Source organism: Adiantum capillus-veneris, chromosome 22, assembly GCF_014529385.1.
Source record: "Adiantum capillus-veneris isolate H3 chromosome 22, ASM1452938v2, whole genome shotgun sequence".
NCBI lineage: Eukaryota > Viridiplantae > Streptophyta > Polypodiopsida > Polypodiales > Pteridaceae > Adiantum > Adiantum capillus-veneris.
In genome coordinates, this window is record NC_140952.1 from 144593842 (window position 1) to 144608399 (window position 14558).

Consider the following 14558-nt stretch of genomic DNA (forward strand, 5'->3'; position numbering starts at 1 on the left):
GAGGCTTCTCTCCTCTTGGAAGGTGGGTCATAGGATCGCTAGATAGTTAAGTACGCTTCCCCTGCGAGGTGGAGCTAGATCTCTTTGCTAGTAGGCTCGAACTCGACTCACTTTGTGATGAGAGATCGTCCGCTAGTCGAACCCTGAACCATTTTGTTTGCTTCCGCTATAGATCTAGTGGCCATCAGGTTTACCATCAGATCCGTTGTTTGATACGAGGGGGTGGGGACCTCACATTGTCACATTGCTTATCAGAGCACCATTGCAAATAATCCTTTCAGAGAACTGGCCACCAAAGTCGAGATCGAAGCTAGAGCGCAAAAGTTTAGAAATCTCACTGCAACACTAGAAAGAAGGCACTAAAGTGACTTCCCTCATATGCAGCTTGCACGAGGGTGTGCAAATGAATAGGAAGGGGGGAATGTTTGGTGGATACAAGCGAGAAGGTGTATGCACACCAAACCCGGAGGATACTCTATTTTTTTTGGCAAAAACCCTGCAATTCTGCCTAAAATAAGTTGTAATCAGAAGAAGATTAGACCATATTCTTTTTTATGTCCTCTGAGTCTACCCCTTGTAAGAGGCCGATTGGCCATGGGAAAATCCCCTAACTTTTAAAGTCAAAACCCTTAGTTTTGAAAGGATTATTATCATTAGCTTGGGGAAGAAAACGTGCGCTGCTAAAGCTTCTTATGATTACAATTTGTAATATCATTTCTCCTGAATGGGTAATCAGAATTCTATTCCGAAAACGTGCGCTGCTAAAGCTTCTTATGATTACAATTTGTAATATCATTTCTCCTGAATGGGTAATCAGAATTCTATTCCGAATAGTACATTGTGTTCCTTGTCTCTTGCTCTTCGATCTAAGTGCAATCATTTCCAATTCTGTTGTGGTTCACGGTGAGTCGTTTGTGAGCTGAGTGCATTGATTTGGGAGCTAAAATGGTTGTTTTTTTATGTTTTGACCATCGATAAGTGTTTCTATGCTTAAGGAGGATCTTTCCAAGTACTTCTGTTACAGTTTTCTGCACATTTTTTGTGATGGATCGTGATTTATGTACCTTCCCAGATGGTGACAGAATTTGGTAGGATTGAGCCCATAAGTGTTGTAATACCTCTCCTTAAGTTTTGTGACATTTTGGATTCGTTTGGAGACCAAAACGGCGTGATTGTGTTGAGTGTTGAGAATGGACGCATACTGATTGCCTGACTAGGAAGTGGTTGATTTTCTTTTGTTGTAAGAACGAGTAGTCTTCGAGTTCAGTGTGGTGAGATTGACACTCTCATTAAGTCTCCATGCCCCACCCCGAGTCGCTTCCTTGCATATTGACATTATGTTAGTACAAAAGAGCTATGTTGTAGACGTACATCGCGGCGACCTGCTAACAGATGAAAAAAGAGCCCATTGTGCAACCATCAAAAAGTGTAGAAGAGGAATTAAGGTCATTTTGAAAGCTAATGGAGAACTTGCTACTACAGCTAGATAATTGTGTAGAGGAAAACAAAAATCAATATCTATTTGCCTATGTGTTAATGCCAGAGGGGTTTTCAAAACCATCCAGCTAGGATTTTTGATGGTCGGGAATACACGTGAGGACATAGATGCCATGTTCAATAGGTTTTCCAAGAATTTGAGAGTAACCCAAACATATGCTTTGCTGCATTTGATGGATACATTACAAAATAGTTCATCTTCATCTCTAGCTCCATTACTGCTTGCAAAGGTCCCTAATTTCAAGCAATATTGTGATGTTATCTTAGTGATGGATAAGACATACTTGTTGGCCATTCCAAAACCCTTCAATTTAGGTTTCTTATGCAAGATGAGACACCAATGATGCAACATAAAGCACATGTAGTTGTGTCAAGTTGGAGTGGAAGTATTCATCTTTGGAAAACAGATACACAAGGCAAACCAGTGTTACCACATGGAGATCCACCTTTGGTACCAATGGTGGAGTATGTCAAGGCTCATGAAGAAGTGATTTCAGGGCTGAAGAATTATATAAGGAAATGGTTCAAGTGTGCCACAATATTATAGACCTGCGATAGATTATTGGAGTAAGGTAATTGATGAGATTGGAAAAGCAATTATATCAGAGGGAGTCTTGTATGAAATTTTTTTGCCAAAGACCTCAAGAATCTTGTCTCCTACAAAGGACTAAAATGAATTTACAACAGGAAACATAAAAATTCCTTGGCCTTGAAGAGTTGAATGATCATTCTTGTGGTCCTCAATGAGATAGACCAAGGGAAGAGTTTGAACCTATGACTAATGTGTGCACCAAGGTGACTTTGTTATATGCTGGTTCTAAGTGACACACAAATCTATCCGGTTTGGCTTGCAATGGCTTTATCCAACATTGATAATGAGCCTACATCACCAAACTACCGAAAAATTGGGATTCAATATTGGGGACCTTTGGCAAGAAAGAGTGGGATGACAGATGCCCAAGCTTACACTAACTATTGGAAAGGTTTTTGGGTTGTCAACTATAAGGACCCACAACTGTGGGAAACAATAGATGCAATTGTTTGGTCCTGGAGACCCAACAAAGAAGGACCATTTTCTAGACTTAAGATCCCAAAAATGCATGCTCTAAAAGTCAAAGCAGGCCTCGATCATGCACATCAATCAAGCTTGGATCAAAGTTTGGATATGGTGTCATTTTTTAGTAGATTATGTGCAGCTTCTATTGTGAGTATAATAGTCAATTTTGAAAATAGGGCTTTTAGTTGTACCTTTCTTTGTTTTATTTAATCAATTGTATTTCTTCAAATTCATGTGTTGTGCATACTCTTGACTTTTGGTGTTTATCCTATAAGATTTTCACTCTTTTTACCAACCATACATCAACAACTTATCTCATTTTTTCCCACTTTAAGTGGCAAATTCCCAAATTACACGAATTTGGTCGATTTGGAGATTCCCATAATGCAAGATTTCTACCAAAATACCTAATATGGTCTTATTTGTTTCTTAATTTTGTCTATGAGATCATCTTTTGGATGAATCTTCAATCCCATCTTTCCATATTTTTGCTCATTTGTTCCCACAAATATGGTTTGATTTTCAGAAGCTCCGCAAGTGTGATTGTGTATCTTATAGGAGAAGACAATAGATCATGCAAGCTCTATGTATCCGTCACCCATGGACTATACTTCCATTGTGATGGCACAATTCTTACCTTAGATTTTGTCTCATATGCCCTTATAAAGGACAACAAAGTTCTGATGGTTGCATGTTTAGTCTCCACGAATATCTCCGTTCCTACATCACCATACAATGACTAAATATCTCCCAAATAGGTCTCATGGTCTATGCTGATTTCATGGATTGGTGTTGATAGCAATGTGGCACTTTTGTCTTTTCTACTTCTAATTGTCTCCCATAGTAATTGTGGTCATGACTTGTCTACTTTAGAAATTGGTTGCATCTCCAAGGATTTAGTCTCATCCATTGTGTTTGCAACAATCCCCGTAGTCCATGGTTCTTCCTTATCCTCTTTTATGGGTTTGATTTCGCTTCAAGATTTTTAGTGCAAGGTATGAGTAGGTGATCCCTTTCATAGTGGTCACAGAATCCTTGGATTTTAAGTTGTTCGCATGTGTTATTTTCCTCACACACCCCTAATTTTACCTTTTCATATGAGTAGGTGATCCCTTTCATAGTGGTCACAGAATCCTTGGATTTTAAGTTGTTCGCACGTGTTATTTTCCTCACACACCCCTAATTTTACCTTTTCTATCCCATGCATTACTGGCTCAGGAGTTTTAAAACTTTCTGGCTATATCAAAGCTTGAGTATTCGCTATGAATTTTTTGCACATCTCCATCAATTTAGTTTTGACTTCAGGATGCAAATAGGTAAGAAGTCATTGTTCCTTTGTTTGGTTGTTCTTTAGTCTCGTCTCATAGGCTTGCAGCATAGCATTGAAATGCTCGTTCACCTTTTTCACTAAGATTGATCCACCAAAGTCGGTCTTTGATTCTTTTGACCTTTTTGCATTTTTCTTGCTCTTTTGTTCACATCTAAGCTATTCCTTTGTTTGGTTCAATTCCATTTCCAAAGTTGTTTTTTTCTTCAGCCTTTTTGCTTTCATTTTGTGCCGTTTGGCTTTCCATGATTTCTTTGAGCCTTCCTAACTAACTCGTTTTCAAATTTGGTTTGTTCATAAAGTTTCAAATCATTAGACACATGTTGATTTTGTGCTGCTTCTTGAGCTTGAGCTCTAGTAACCACTTTGATTGGAGCTATTGGCTAAGACTCCGATCCACTGGTTCATGGTAAAACTCTAATGAAATTGATAGTGGTCTTTTCCAAGTTGTCAGGATTCTTCGTACAATTTTGAATCAAGTAATCTCTCCTACACCCATCACAAAATCCCAAAAAAATTGTTATAGATGACCTTTATGTGGACACTCTCATACCCAATGGTCGCCTCCACATTCATAGCATGGGCCCTTGGTCAGGCTATTGGTGGTGCTCCCGTTGGCTAGCCTGTCCTAAATGGATATCCCTTAGGCTTGTAGTTTTGGTTTGATATAAACATGAGCATGTTTTCATCCATTGTGAATTGATTTCTGGTAGTTTGAGCTACATATGAAGGTTCCATAGATTCATCAGTGCTTGCCCAAAATGGGCTTTCTTCAAGGGCACAATTTATACCCTCTATCTTCCTCAGATGGCTCTCAATTGGTTCCTTGTAGTAAACAATTGGTGGCATCATTGGCTGAGTTGTGAGTGACTCTGCCGGTCGCACATAATGCACAATGGCCCTATTATCATGAGGCAAAGGTGACTGTTGTCCCAACACAGGTTGCGGTTTGTCCCCTCCTGATATTGTGTTGTTGGATACAAACTAATATCTTGGAGATGGTGATTATTGTTGTAGTGTCGAAGGTCCATACGGCCTTTTCCTTACGTGATTCCGGCTATACAAGCACTCACTATTGTTGTGTATTTTTTCTCAATGTCACACCACTTCAACACTCTTGGAGCATTGACTGCTTGTGGTTGTTGCAACCTCAAATTGGGATTTTGTCTATAGGTTTGATTCATTTTACGGACCACTTATTTAACGAGTTGATCTACATTCTATGTTATTAAACTGGGAACACTACATTTTTCCATTGACTCACTGGTGGTAGAAGTGCTACTGCTAGTGTTTGTCTCTACGTCTTTACTTACCTCCCCATATGTTTTGCAATTGTCAACCACGTACAATGCTTCCCTAGTGACTTGTTTGAATGTTGTGCACGCCCTTTAAGTGTAAGTCCTTTTTGAGAGTTTTTATTTCTCAAGCCCTCAATAAAGAGAATTGATAAGCGATCATCCTGTGGTAGCTCTTGCACTAGCCATCTTTCGATGTATTGCTTGAAGTGAAGTGAAGCTTATTTCACCTTTTCATTTTCTTTTTGTCTGAAAGCAAAGATTTGAGAAACCATGTTGTGCTTGATTCATGTTGACCCTTGGGTCAACAGTGCGACATAACTCAACAAAGCCTTATTTTTTAGAGTTATGAAATGATGCAGATTATGGTTAAAACCATCATTTGTAATAAGTAGTTGGTCTAGTTGCAAAAGACGGGGTGCAATGGCACTTCCAGATTGTAAATCCTAATCCATTTTACCCATTGAACTCGGTTTTAGATTTAACCTATGGTAGCCTTAGCATATAAGGTACCTAGGTCATGTTGTGAAAAGAACTTTATCATAATCTAGTTTTTGAGCTACGGTCAACTGTGTGTGAGAGAGAAAGAGAGAGAGTGTGAGCTTCATCTTGATGCAACTCCATGCTCCCTCATCACATTGGAGATTTGAATGCACCATTGCGATGGGCTCAGAGAGAGCTACACAACAACGCCAACATTCGCAAAATGGAGCACGCGTGCTAACGAATCTACAAGCTATTTTTGTTTTAAGTGTATCAAACAATGTATGTTTTTTGTGTGCAAGTAGTCACTAGAATTGTGGCAACATAAGCTACGCTTAGATATTCATAGATTTCAATTTCGAGCATGTACAAAATTTTGCTCTATCTTCATATGCATTTTCTATAGATGGGTTTGGAGTGAGGATTTTGAGTGTAGAGGCTTTGGTATAGGTATATCCTAGTGAGGGGATGGTGTTCCTTAAGTTTCGTAGAATTTTGGTATGATTGGTGAGTTTCCTTGTCTTTGTGTGTATGTAGGTTGGGTGGTGAGTTAAGAGCAGTGAGATTCTTGATTGTGGCTTCCAGAGTGTTGTATGTGTGGGATGGTCTCAGCCTGACAAGCTAAAGAGATTGCCTCCATGCACCTATCATGTCAGTTGTGTCCTCAATTGACATTATGTTGATCTAGGTAGTGTTGCATGCACTTTATAGGTGGTGTGATTCACTCCCGCAACATTGGCGCCACTTCTGGGACACAAGGACTTGAGTAGGTAATCCTACTTGTGTGATGATTTCTTGATTTAATTTTGGCTAAAGAGAGCATTTTTCTTAAGTGGATCTAGAAGAGGTTATTTGAAGATCAAGTGGACAGCCAAGAAGCATGTGTCTTGCCAAGGGTGTGCAACTAGATAGATTTAGTTAGGATTTGTAGTACTAGTTGTAGATTAGAGTAGCTGTTGGTGGTCAAGTGATTTGTCAGGTGATTTGTCCACATATTTGTGGATAGACTCATTGGATAATAGATTCAAACTCCTCCATTTGGTAAGAACTTTATCTTTGGTGTTGTTTGCAAGAAATTTCTTCATGATGGAAAATCATAGAGCTTTCCACATTTTTGGAGCTTCGTTGTTGCCATGAAGGCTAGCCCACCATTGAAAAGAAGATTTTTGAAATTTCATAGCTACATGACGTAGCTTGGAGGATTTGGTGAAGCCCTGGTCTCCAAAGGCCGCATCAAATTGTTGGATGAAGGACAATACTTTGTTACTAGAACCAGAGGTGCCATCATAGGTGAGAAAAGAGATACTTTTTCATCCCTCTTTGAACTTCTTAAGCTTGTGGAACCTTTTCCAAGAAGGATAAGATTTGCGATAACCGCTCCTCTTGTATTCTCTAGGAGAATAGCCGCTACTTTTGTGGGAAGAGGAGGAAGGTGATGAAGAAGGAGAAGGACTATAGGATGATCGTTTCCTCTTGGGAGGAGTTGGGGATCTTCGAAACCACCCTCTTAGTGGAGCCACATCTTTAGAGGAATTTGGAGATTCACTTCTTTCTCATTCATTGGATTCCTCCTCTTCTCTTATCGGAGAGAGTTTTCTTTTGGAAGTCTCAACAAGAGGCTTCCTAAGGTCTCTCTCTTCTTGGAGAGGTAGGGAAATCCCATAAGCACAAAATTTTTGAGTAACTTTGGCTTGCAAGGTAGGGTTGCCCATAGGTTGTTTCAACCTAGTAACAAGATAGTTTACAAAACATTGGGGCATCATCAATAGCACCTTTATGTGTAAAATCAAAGTTGTCAATATTCATTCTACTCTCTTTATTATTGTCAGCCATGCTAACTAAACTTATGTATATGCTACTTTGTGATTTCGTACCCTCAAAAACCTCAATTGCTACTCTACTTTACCTTTGAAAATTAGCTCTCAAGTAGACACAGCCATGGTTTAGAGCCTATTGATTTCAAAGAGTAGTGGAGAGTATCTAACATTGCTCGCTTGATTATGGTTCCTGTTGAGCTTGCTAGTAGCTCAATAATGGTTAAGCCAAAGGCAAGTCCTAAGAGATTCCATTATTAAGTCTATAGTTCCAACGGTGTACCTCAAACTAAGTCCTTTTCAACCAAGATAATAGATCCTTGTCCCACTTACCCTCTTGCAATGAACATGTCCAAACTTTCATGGACAAATTAAGGGCCTCTCTTCTTAAGCAAGAAAAGAGAAACCAATAGCTCTGATACCAATGTAATGGAATTGGACTATGAACATCAAGAATATTGGAATTTAGAGAATTGTAGTGAGCATTTTTATGAGAATACTTTGAGAAAATAAAGAGAGAACTTGATTAGAGGTAGCAACATAACCATTATACTTTATGGCTTGGCATGAACAATACTTTGCAAGAGAGAAAATTAGAGAACTTGACAACATTTGAGGACCGGATTCATGTTGAGCCAATCCCTTCTCCAAAAGGCTTTTGTATTATAGCTTCTCCCATAAAGAGAGACTTGATACAATACAAGCTTTGTGTTCCTTGAGACCTTGATGGTGCAATGAAGATAGAGAGATTCATCCACGACAATTATGCCTGTAACTTAATCTAATGAAAGCATTAACTTGTCCTTGACCTCAGTCCCAAGACCTCAAGCACCTTAGTCAGCTCAAGCATGACAAGCACCTCAAGCACATGCTTAGCTTGTGTAAGGTCTAACATACTCTAAGGTCTTGGGGTCTAAGGACTTTTAACAGTAACATTTGGAGGTCTTTAATGAAGATAACCCTAAGAGTCTTTTAAGCTTCATTGGCATTTCTCTTTGCTAGACCATCTCCCATTTGGACCTATTGCCTTTGGTCCCATGCTCAGATAAATCTAAAAGCACATGTTTATATTCTAATTCTTATTCCCGTTTATTCTCCCACATTAAATGATCAATTCAATATGAGAAAATCATTTGGGTTAGTTAGATATCAAATTTTATGACATATGCGTATGATGTCTTTTGTGTCAAAATGAAGTGAGTTTTATCCGAAAGACTCTTTATCACTCAAGCAACTCTCAACAACTTTCAAAATTCAATGTCAATACTTTTTGTGCAAGTTATGGACAATACAAGCATGAATCTTGCCCAATTTCCATCTTTTGGAACTTTTTAGCTCAAATGTGCTCCAAATGCAATGAAATTTTGGCTAGGGACTTCTTTTATGCTTTAGGACACTAGGATATACTCAAATGTTTGATTTGACTCTGTTTTTAAGCTCAACAACGAAGTAGCCTACAAATCTCGAAGTCAGGTTGCTGATCACTAGCCCAAAAATCTTTGTTTGCCAAGTGAAGAACCCTATGTAAAACGCTTCCTCAAACACCAACATATTATGGGATGGTAAGAACATGCATCAGGCGTAGAAGCAATAGAGGAATTCTTTAGAAGTTTGACCACTAAGATCGTAGGATAAACCTTTATTACCCTCAAGGAATGACATCCACGGGGTGCCTGCTTGCTCTAGCTCATGAAAAACTTTGATGCAGGTGAGCAGCATTCGGAAGATTTTATAAAGCATCACACATGATATATCCAGTATACTTTTAAAGAATTACATGGTGCCCATTAGGGTTTTCATCATGTATTCTTCTGTCGGCGGTCCCTTTTCTGGAGTTGGCAATCTTGGATAGTTCAGCCAGGTTGGCCGCTTCTTTGTTATTGCCTCATGTGCTTGCCAGGTCCTTACTCTTGGTACAGGATAAAAAGTGGGATCCTTTTGAAGTGCCAAAGGTGCTCTTATGAACAGAATCAAATACCTTGGATTCTTGTTCAACCAGCTCAGCCTCCACTTTGGGTGGTCTTCACCTGCACCTTCTACTTGCATGTCTTTGTAAAGCCTCTCTTTGACTTGGAGCAACTCCACCTTTATCAAAGGATATGGTAGGGATTGCTGATACCATTGTGCTAATTTGATTGGGAGTGAGTTGAATTTCATTGATAGAATGAAGAACTCTCAACTCCCAATCTATCACTGCTTTCCATTGCTCATCCACCTCCTAGGTAATATTTTCTTTGAGTACATCTTCCTCAAATTTTGACAGCTGGACCATTGGCACTGTATATCAGATTCGGTTAATTGTACCTAGAATTCCTCTTCACCACCTAGCCCTTCTACTGGTTGTGTTTCCATCTCATGAAAACAGATACTGAGGGAATGTCTATCTATGGCTGTTCTGAAATTATTTCTTCTTCTTTTGTATCATGCCATCCATCTCTCAGCAGCTAGTTGACTCTTTTAAGCTCGGCTATTTTGTTTAAGAGCTCTTCTTCTCGTTGCACCTGCATTAAAGCCAGGTCTCTACGTTGTGAATGCTCCAGTTTCAGGTCTTTGTTCTTTTTCTCTAATGTTTTGTATACTTCATATGTCCCTTTGATCGAGGTTCTCGTATTTGCCACAAAAAAGTTGCCTGATCGTTTATTCTTTGCTCTGAATATTGCAAGGAGGTGTTCGCTACATCTAATTGTGCTTGAATCTTCTGAACTGACAGAGTTGTAGTTAGAATTTTGTTGGTAGCTTTTGTCAATTGTTCATCTTTGGCTTTGCAAGCATCTGTGAGCTTCATAAAAATTTCACCTAACTCCTCCATCTCCTTTTGTTGTTTGTCTTGTGCTAGCGGGTGTTGTTCATCTTTTGCTTTTAATTCCTACATTGTTTTTGTAAATCAATGATGACATTTAATCTGTCTTCTAACTCTCCTTGGAGAGCATCAATCACCATCTCCAGTTATTTAGCCTTTGTGTTGCGGCTAAGTGATGCTTATCGGAGTCTTTCCGTCATATCCTACATTTGCTTTGCATATTTGTTGACTTGCAGGATTACCTCATCATTTTATTCCCAATCCTCATTTCTTGTGAGCTGCCTAGATTTCTCGGCAGTCTCTTGTGACTCTTGTGGTGGCATCGTGGCGGCGGGCTAGTTGTTCTTGCCCTTGAGGTTGTGGTTGGGCCTCTTTTGCTTTGTCATCCTGAGGCTTCATGGATGCCTTGGCCGTTTTGTGTTGTGTTGAGGTAGAAGGGGTTTCCTTTATTTGCTGTTCTTGTGTTTTCTCAAACTTTGTGGTCTCCTTTGGTACAGGACTCGCTTCTCTTTTCGGATCTGGTTCTTGTGCTTTAGCTTGCTCTTGTGTAGTGGCTGCCAGTTGTGCAGATTCTTTTGCTTCTTGCTATTCATGCTCTGTTTCCTTAGTGGGCTCAGCTTGTGTAGTCATATCTGCTGGTGATGGTGGTGGGCTCGGCATGGGGTGATCATGTTGTTTTGTAGCAGGTGAAGAAGGTTGTGGAGACATGTCACCTTGTTCATGTTGAGTCTCTCCTTGTGCGGTTGCTTCTGCTTGTTCTTGTTGCTCTGCCGCCTCTTTATCTATTCGTTCTGCTGCTTGGGATTCTTTCAGCTTCAATGCTTCTGCCTCCTGATACATTCTTTCTAATAACTCCATGGGGTCTTCGGCCTCTTTCCTAGCATGGTGCTTTGTTCTTGGCCCTTTGACACTTATAGGTACCCACTTTGCATGGTCCTTGCCTTGAGATTGGCGGCTACGTTTGTAAGAGTGCTTTTCTCTTTCAGACCTAGCCTGTTTCTGTTGTGGCTCCTCTTGATGTGCTACCACGGCTTTTCTTTTCATCTCTTCCCTTTGGACTCTTTTTTCCTCATTATTGGAGCTTTCACCTCTTTGTCGTTCTGGTGAGCTCTCAATAGATTCTTCATCAGATTTGTATGTTTTCTTGGTAGATCTTGTAACTCAAGGGGAAGGTTGTGCAGACACGATCCAAGTGTTCTGATCTGGGGCAGGTGGCAAGTTATCTTCCATGTCGATAACATGGTAGGCAATTCTTGTGAGAACCTTTGGTTCTCCCATATATGTTATTTTAACCTCTTTCTTTGTCCCTTTCAGTGTGGACAACACGTATTGTGCGTGGTCGATTGGTTGCTTGGTTGTCGACTTGAGAACTTGTGTAAAGGTGGTCACAACCGCATGGTTGGCTTTCGTGTAGCTTGGAGGTCTCTTGGCGAGAAAGTGGAAGTGTTGGTGGTATAATCTTGCAGGTTCTTCCACCTGTTTCTGGGTGAGATTGGCAAATGTGGCAGTAGCAATTTCCTTGGTGAAGGTTCCCACTGTTTTTCTATCTTTTTCCCTCATGGTCATTCCTTATGTTGGCCGTTTGAGAGCTTCAATGACTATCTCTTTTTGTAATCACCACTTCTACCTTGTTCCCTTGCTAGTCAAAGATCTGGGTTGTCCCATCTTCTTTGATTGTGGACAAGAGCTCGTAAGCCTTTTGGAAATCCACTCCACATGGCTCTTGTTTATAAAACTCTCTGAGCCGCAGCCTTCGGTTGGCTTCTTTGGTCTCGAGCTTTGTTGCAACATCATATACTTCTTTTGGTAGAAGTTGCAGTTCTACCTGATGTCCTTCTTCGCTTTTGAATGTACCTGTGAACATTGTGGTGTTGTTCTCTTCCAACTATTCTCTTCACAGATAGGTCGCTTTGGAAGTTTTGATTGAACTGGAGTCTAGTTGGTATGGTGGTAGCTCTTGCAGCTTCTCCTTTTGCGAGAGCTTCTTCTTGGCCTTCTCTGCAGCTTGCATGGCTCTTGTTAAGTGAATAGAGTGTCAAAGTTAGCAAATTTGGCAGATTCTTCTCTGAATTGTCCTTCAGCGTGAAATGCTAACAAATTGAGTCCAATTTTCTTCAAATCAATTTTTGAACATGCATAGATGCATAAAAACATGTAAAGATCAGAATAATGAAGTCAAAACAAAAAATTGCAATAAAAGTAAATAATCACAATTATTTACAACTGAGTAATTTTTTCAACTTCGTGAAAACTTGACATTATAGGCTTGAAGTATATACCAAATACATACTCCGAGTGAAATATGGGCTCATTTGGGTGCACAGGATGAGAATGGTGCCAGATTTAGTCTTTAGGTCTCTGAAACAGTAGATGTAAAGAAATTTTGAGATTTTGAGCTCCAAATTTGTTCAAACTTGGTTAGTGGGCTTAGAACATCATGTACTGTGGTCCCATGATGACAAAGTTGCAAATTTCCCCCATCTTGGCCAAAAAGTAAATAATCGCGATTATTAACTTTTTTTAATCAAAATGAACATTTTTTGGTACAACTTGGTTCTACGCATGGTATAGACCGTGTGTATGTGATATGAGGTGATTTGGATCAAAAAATGTGGCTCATAACTCAGAATTTGGCTTGCAAGGGCTTCTTTGCGTTTTTTGGCAATTTTTCAAGTTATAATTGATCATTTTGGCTCCTACTTGAAATTTGGCATGTAATAGGTGTGTACAAGTGATAGGTGAGGTGTTGATACAGTTTTCAAGCCAAAATATTACAAAAGTAAATAATCGTGATTATTTAGAGCAGACAACTTTTTCTTGCAAAACTTGAAAATTTTGACCTAAACACATTTTATATACCTAAAACAAGTCCTGAATTGAATTTGGTAAAATTTGGTCTTGCCGGCATCACTTTGTGCTTTGTCGACTCTGAAATCACCGATTTTTGTGACTACATGGCCTGTAGAGTTGGTTAGTCACTTTTGAGGCTATGGACTTGTCCGCAATATAGTCGTGAAGCAACTCATCCAATTTTGGCCCAGTTGGAGTCAGTTTGACCTCGTATGTCGAATTTGACGCTTTGTAGACTTCGAGCCGTTTTCTGCTTTTCAAGGGCTTGGCTTGATTGATTTTATGAAACCAATCATATACATTGTGTATAGACCTCGTATGCAAGCTGTCTGTGGAGTCAAAATCCAATTCTGTCATCTACCAAAAACCTAGATTTTCTACTTGGGACCCCCTCGACCCTTGTCGAATGGTCAATTGTTGATATAGAAGTGTTCTATTATATTTGGGCATGCTATAGTTCAAGTTTCATCCGATTTGGTTGAGCTGACAGGCCGCTATGGTCGATTTTTGTCGTAGGAAAAATTAGAAGCATCTACATGTATGTAGAATATCTTATTCCAATTTGGTGCTTTCAATTTTGGAGCTGAAGTGAGAGCTTGCATAAGCTTCATCAAGGATTCTTCACACTCATCAGTCCATTCAAAGTGTGTAATCAAGCTATACATGGATTTTGCAATTATAGCATACATGTAAATAAATCGTCTATAATATCCACAATGTCCCATGAAGGCTTGAACCCCCTTGACTATTGTTAGTCTAGGTAAATCAACAATAACATGAATTTTATCCATGTCATTAGCTATGCCATTCTTGTCTACCCATGAATGTGCACTTTTCAAGATTTAAGCAAATCTTATAAAGTCTACATTTTTTGAATACTTTTTTGAGCTGTTCAAAATGATCAGTCCAGATTGATGAATGTACGCATAGATCATCCATATATACTTCCAAGAATTTCCTAAGATATTCTTTAAAAGCATGGCTCATCAATCTTTAAATAGTGGCATGAGCATTAGTTAACCCAAAAGGCATAACATGATAGGCAAAAATACCCCATTCCGTTGCAAAAATAGTTTTATGCTGATCTTTTGGGTCAAGAAAAAGTTGATTGTAGCCCAAAAAGCCATCTTCTTAAGCTGTAAGCTTCTTTTTCTGCAACTCATTCTAAAACATGCTCAGTGATTGGAAGAGGAAAGTTGTTTCTAATGGTAGATGCATTCACTTTCTTGAGGTTGACACACACTCGTAATTTTCCATTTTTCTTGGGTACTACCACAATTGGAGACACCTAATCCGTCTGTTCAATTTATAAATAAATTCGAATTCCTTTAGTTTTTCAATCTCTTTTTTTATCTTCCTAGCAAATGTTTCATTATATGTGTATAGCCTTTGTCTATTTGGTTTCGCATCATCTCTCATGGGTATAGTATATTGA